The following is a 6000-nucleotide window of genomic DNA, read 5'->3' as shown; positions in this document are numbered from 1 at the left end:
GCCGTTTTCCGGGATTGCAGTTGCTCTCTTTCAAGCGGTAGATTAACCTGACTGCTCCGCGGATTTAAACTAAATGTGTAAGTCCTGTTAGGTCAGACACCAAACAAACTTTCGGATGTAAAAAATGTAAATTATCGTTCAGTTTAAGTTCACGTTTGGACTGTTGAAAGTGAATCATGCCGTCAAAACACGCCATTTTTGAGGGTAGGCGTGGTCAGGGACCTGGGACGTCATACCCAAATATTGCTACAATCTAAGGAAACCATTTTTGAGCAGAAGAAAGGCAGATCTTCAAATACACGTATGTTTCTGACCAAAACACTGCTGTTTGACATCTGGGCTATACCCCTGGAAAACAAATCCTTAACTTATTTTGCTCGGTGTATGTTTGTATACATTGACAAATAAACAATACGTACTTTTCCACAGAACCATCAGGGTGATAGAAGCGGACATGCTGCTGGAAAACAATTTGAACAACGTGGCGAACTTACTTTATATCAGAGACATAGATAGAAAAGATGCGAAGCGCTGTCTTCCCGCTCGCGTTATCCTCGCCTACGACAGGGGCAAGTAATCCTCCCACTGGCGCCAAGCTGGCAATTGTTCGCGTACTCTTCGCCTACGGCAGGGGCAAGTAATCCTCCCACTGGCGCCAAGCTGGCAAGTGTTCGCGTACTCTTCGCCTACGGCAGGGGCAAGTAATCCTCCCACTGGCGCCAAGCTGGCAATTGTTCGCGTACTCTTCGCCTACGGCAGGGGCAAGTAATCCTCCCATGACTGGCGCCAAGCTGGCAATTGTTGTGTTTTTAAAGAGTTATAACTGTTTCATAGAAAATCATAGATAATAAAACATGCAAACTGTTGATTATTTGCACTCAAGAGAAACAGAAAATCGCAAAAAGAAGATTATTGCATTATTTGGTGATTAGAAGATGAATCCTAAAGTAAGCAATTTCGCTCATTACTTTATCCACACGCCAGTGTAAGTGCGAGAACCCCTTGAGTGAGACTTAAAAGCATCAAATTTAATTACAGCGCGTCAAAAATTATACAAACAGATTAATGTATACACCAGTAATGCATTTGCCAGTCAAGGGAAAGCAAAGTTTCGCACAAAAGAAAATATTAGCTCCCAAACATTGCCTCCACGCACAATGGACTTAGAAACAATGGCCGCAAGAACCGAAGGAACCGTTTTTGACTCACTTCGGGAAGCCTATCCTCTCAAACGCGTTCGTGTGCACACTATTGAAGCTACAGAATATGAACCAAGTTTACTAACCACTGATATCTCTCGTCTGAAGCTGGATATATCCAAAGAAATATGACAGAAAAGCACTTCAAATCGGTGTCAGAGAGCAAGCGAACAACAACTTAGTACGGGATGATGGCTAACAATCGCGCGAGGTCACGCTGACCGAGCGCGGTGCCCCAAGAGTTCACGCGAGCGGCCCTCGCTTCGCATCTCTGTAGGTAGGTAAGTTTCTATTTGTGTCCCCAGAATAAGAATCTATTTGGGACATGAAGTGGTTGTACGCTAAGCTGCATCTCTGTATGTATGTAACTGTTTATATACATAGGCGTTATGTTGCGCTCGATCGGCTTCGAAGGGAACTCTGTCTGTTTCCAAGAGGTGAGACCAATTATATCTAATATAGGTCTATGATTATATTGAGGAATTTGATTTCTACCAGTAGGCAACATCCTTACCATTGTAACAGCTAGATTGATTTAAAACGAAATGCTATGCACACACATGTTTGATTTATGTGAACTTTTAACGTTGTAAAACCAAGTCAGCTATAGTCATGTAAGTACAGTGATACACACACATGTGAACTTTTAACGTTGTAAAACCAAGTCAGCTATAGTCATGTAAGTACAGTGATAAAAAAACATGAAGAATACGCTACACAAGCTTGAGGCGATAGGTATAGGGGGTCCCTTGCTTGTTTGGTTCGAACATTACTTGAGTGATCGCAGACAAGCAGTAGTACTGAAAGAAACCAAATCAAGTTGTGTCACCCTTTCTGCTGGTGGAATTTGTCTGTGTCAATTAATACTTTATTTGATTTATCATCTACTCGTTTTTGACAAAAGAATATCCACAAATTGTAGTACTGTTTTCCGATACACGCGGTTAACCCCGAAACGATCCAAACAAAAGTCAACGTGTGCGTTGGCAGACATTGATGATTGGCACTTCAAGAATATTTCATCAAGTATTTTGTTCTCTATCATTCATTTTAAGTAATGCTCGAAATGATCGATTCAATCTTGTGTCTGTTTTTACGTTTAGTCAATTTTGAATAAATATTTTCACTTATACCCTGGAATTCAGACGAGTTGGTGGTGGTGGTAGCGTGTGTGTGTGTGTGGGGGGGAGTGCGTGCGTGCGTGCGTGTGTGTGTTTGTGTGTGTGTGTGTGTGTGCGTGTTTGTGTGTGTGTATGTGTGTGTGTGTGTGTGTTTGTGTGTGTGTGTGTGTGTGCGTGCATGCGCGCGCGCGCGTGTGTGTGTGTGTGTGTGCGTGTGCGCGCGTGTGTGTGTGTGCAGATCTATACAAAACGTCACAATTAAAATTCAGCCTCGGACCAGACAACAATATTGTCATGAAAAAAGTCAAAGCGATTCCTATTATAAAAGTGTACGTGTGTTTGTTAAATGAGACAACTGCATTACAACACACACACGCACACACACTCACACTCACACACACACACACACACAAACACACACGCGCGCGCGAGAGAGAGGGAGAGTGAAACAGAGAGAGAGAGAGAGTGAGAGAGAGAGAGAGAGAGAGAGAGAGAGAGAGAGAGAGAGAGAGAGAGAGAGAGAGAGAGAGAGAGAGAACAAGAACAAGAACAAGAACAATTCTTTATTTTACGAGGGTAATAGAGTAAGCAGTGATCTGCTTTTTTACATCTGGCCCTCGCCCTAAAGAGGGACTAGTCTAAAATTGCTAAAGAATAAGCAAGTAAAGAAAACAAACTACTGCTACATGATTATAATAGAAATGAAAGTAAGAACATATCATCAATTTACATACAATACATTGCTTAAATGAAAAATGTAAGTTCATTTGACATGAGTTAAGAATTATAGAGTAGATTGCACTGACGCAACAACGTTGTAAGTGCCATGCCCATTGACATACACTGCATTCGAAAGAATCAGTGTATATAAAAATAATAATACATTGTTAAAAAGCACCGGTTGTTGGTTTTAACAACCATTCTAGTGACAACAGATGTTTATTTATACTTCATGAGATAAGACGTATATCTGGTCTTAAAAACGTTTGTGCTGCTAGTTTGCCGTAGGATTGTCGGAAGAGTGTTCCAGAGACTGCTACCTGAATAGACTAAACTAGATTTGAATAGGTCAATCCTAGGCAGAGGCATGTTCAGTCTCATCAATTGGCGTGAAGTTTTTAACGTGAATTTGGAAAATATGGTTTGAGGTACACATCCATGAATAATTTTATGCATAAGGGTACCTTTATTATAACTTAGCCTTGCCTTCAGAGGAAGAATGCCTAAGTTCATGTAGTCTAACTCAGATAGGGTTGTTTTCTTTAATAAGACTACTTTAAGCGCTCGTTTATGTAATCTAATTAGTGGTTTGAATGAATTTTCACTTGCAGAGACAGAGACAGAGAGACAGAGAGAGAGAGAGAGCGACAACACAACACATAGCAGAGCTACAATAAGCGCATTTACTGTCTCAATCGATAACAGGCAATACACAAGTTCTACACAAAATTGAAATCCACGTTCACTGACACTGATCCAAATATTACACAAGAGGCTTTTTCAAACAAAAGATGCCTGTTTCACTTTCACATCCCATAAAAGATGGCTAAACAATACTGCCGCCGCGATAAACAGATGTCTTCAGTGACATGAACCAAGTGCAACATGGCTACAACTATAATGTTTTCATTGTGTGACTCAAAGGACACAGCCCAATTCACAAGTCGGTTGCCACAATTAAATAATCCCTGCGCTTTGTCAGTTACTGATTATGAACAATAAAACAAGATCGCTGGTACAAATGCATACATTGACTAATTCAACTGACATCTGGCTATGTAAGACGACTGCTACAACAACTTATTCTCACAGTCGCACTCCACTCATCCTTAAAACCTTTGCTAAACATACACAAACAAAATAAACACTTCACATTAAAGGCACAGTACGCCTCCCGTAAACCATCACAGATACTGTCAGGCTTTTACACACATCACAAACACCCTTTCGTTTAAACACTCACCGCTTGAGAACATCCTAGGTGCCCTACGTAAAGAGCGAGCAATCAGTTTTCAAAGAATTAATTTTGCGTTTTGGCGCTAGACCTAACTTTTAAAATCTAAATAATAAATTGCATGACAGCTTGTTACACAAACATTCTTAAATCATATAAGAATTCTTTTTTCACCAAGACAAGATCAGTACAATTCGAAGTTTAGAAAGTTTGAAAAAAGAAAAGCCCGGAAGCAGGGTCACGCAAGGTCGTGGTTCTCGTAGCAGACGACGGTAATGCCTATCGCCAGTTCCTCTGAACAGTCAAAAGCCATCACTTGAGTTCGTGTGAATCACAGCTGTTTGGTGCGTTTAGATTCAGAGGTACATAATAACGTGCTGTTGCAGATAAGCTTACAGCGAGTCGCATTGGAAATCACAAACTGACGACTACATTGTGAAAAAAAAGGAAACTGGATCACACGGGTTCACAATGGCTCAGGGGTAAGACAAACCACGCAAAAATACATTCTTTGAAAATTGCTCGCTCTTTACGGAGGGCACCTAGGATGTTCAAAAGCGGTGAGTGTTTAAATGAAAGGGTGTTTGTACTTACTGTGTGTAAAAGCCTGACGGTATCTGTGATGGTTAACGGGAGGCTTACGGTGGCTTTAAGCAAATCATTCAGTTAATATGTGAGCCTAAATAAATAAAACAATTCAGAGACCGGTCTCGATGAAAGAAGCTGTGAACGTAATTTGCATAAAACAATTCAGAGACCGGTCTCGATGAAAGAAGCTGTCAACGTAATTTGCATAAAACAATTCAGAGACCGGTCTCGATGAAAGAAGCTGTGAACGTAATTTGCATAAAACAATTCAGAGACCGGTCTCGATGAAAGAAGCTGTCAACGTAATTTGCATAAAACAATTCAGAGACCGGTCTCGATGAAAGAAGCTGTCAACGTAATTTGCATAAAACAATTCAGAGACCGGTCTCGATGAAAGAAGCTGTCAACGTAATTTGCATAAAACAATTCAGAGACCGGTCTCGATGAAAGAAGCTGTCAACGTAATTTGCATAAAACAATTCAGAGACCGGTCTCGATGAAAGAAGCTGTCAACGTAATTTGCATAAAACAATTCAGAGACCGGTCTCGATGAAAGAAGCTGTCAACGTAATTTGCATAAAACAGTTCAGAGACCGGTCTCGATGAAAGAGGCTGTCAACGTAATTTGCATAAAACAATTCAGAGACCGGTCTCGATGAAAGAAGCTGTCAACGTAATTTGCATAAAACAATTCAGAGACCGGTCTCGATGAAAGAAGCTGTCAACGTAATTTGCATAAAACAGTTCAGAGACCGGTCTCGATGAAAGAAGCTGTCAACGTAATTTGCATAAAACAATTCAGAGACCGGTCTCGATGAAAGAAGCTGTCAACGTAATTTGCATAAAACAATTCAGAGACCGGTCTCGATGAAAGAAGCTGTCAACGTAATTTGCATAAAACAGTTCAGAGACCGGTCTCGATGAAAGAAGCTGTCAACGTAATTTGCATAAAACAATTCAGAGACCGGTCTCGATGAAAGAAGCTGTCAACGTAATTTGCATAAAACACATTTTCTGTATTTCTATTTCCTTCAGCTTATTTTCAAAACAAACAAAACATTATCTATATAATACATCTATATATTTGTGGATTCAGGGAAGTCATTTGACGTTTGTGTCTGTTATTGCAATTTTAACC

General features: G+C 40.5%; 2 long non-coding RNA genes across 2 annotated transcripts in view; both read right to left on the bottom strand.

Annotated features, from left to right (window-relative positions):
* The window catches only part of LOC138972528 (uncharacterized), a 183022-nt gene that overhangs the window by 71170 nt on the left and 105852 nt on the right, over nucleotides 1-6000 (bottom strand). The window lies entirely within an intron of this gene.
* LOC138972530 (uncharacterized) overlaps nucleotides 3706-6000 on the bottom strand; it is a 34080-nt gene continuing 31785 nt past the window's right edge. Inside the window, exon 2 of the long non-coding RNA XR_011457658.1 lies at nucleotides 3706-4211. This is a non-coding gene — a long non-coding RNA (uncharacterized lncRNA). The remainder of the gene's footprint in view (nucleotides 4212-6000) is intronic.

Source organism: Littorina saxatilis, linkage group LG8 (genome assembly GCF_037325665.1).
Source record: "Littorina saxatilis isolate snail1 linkage group LG8, US_GU_Lsax_2.0, whole genome shotgun sequence".
NCBI classification, from domain to species: Eukaryota; Metazoa; Mollusca; class Gastropoda; order Littorinimorpha; family Littorinidae; genus Littorina; species Littorina saxatilis.
This window is presented reverse-complemented; position numbering and strand designations above follow the sequence as displayed.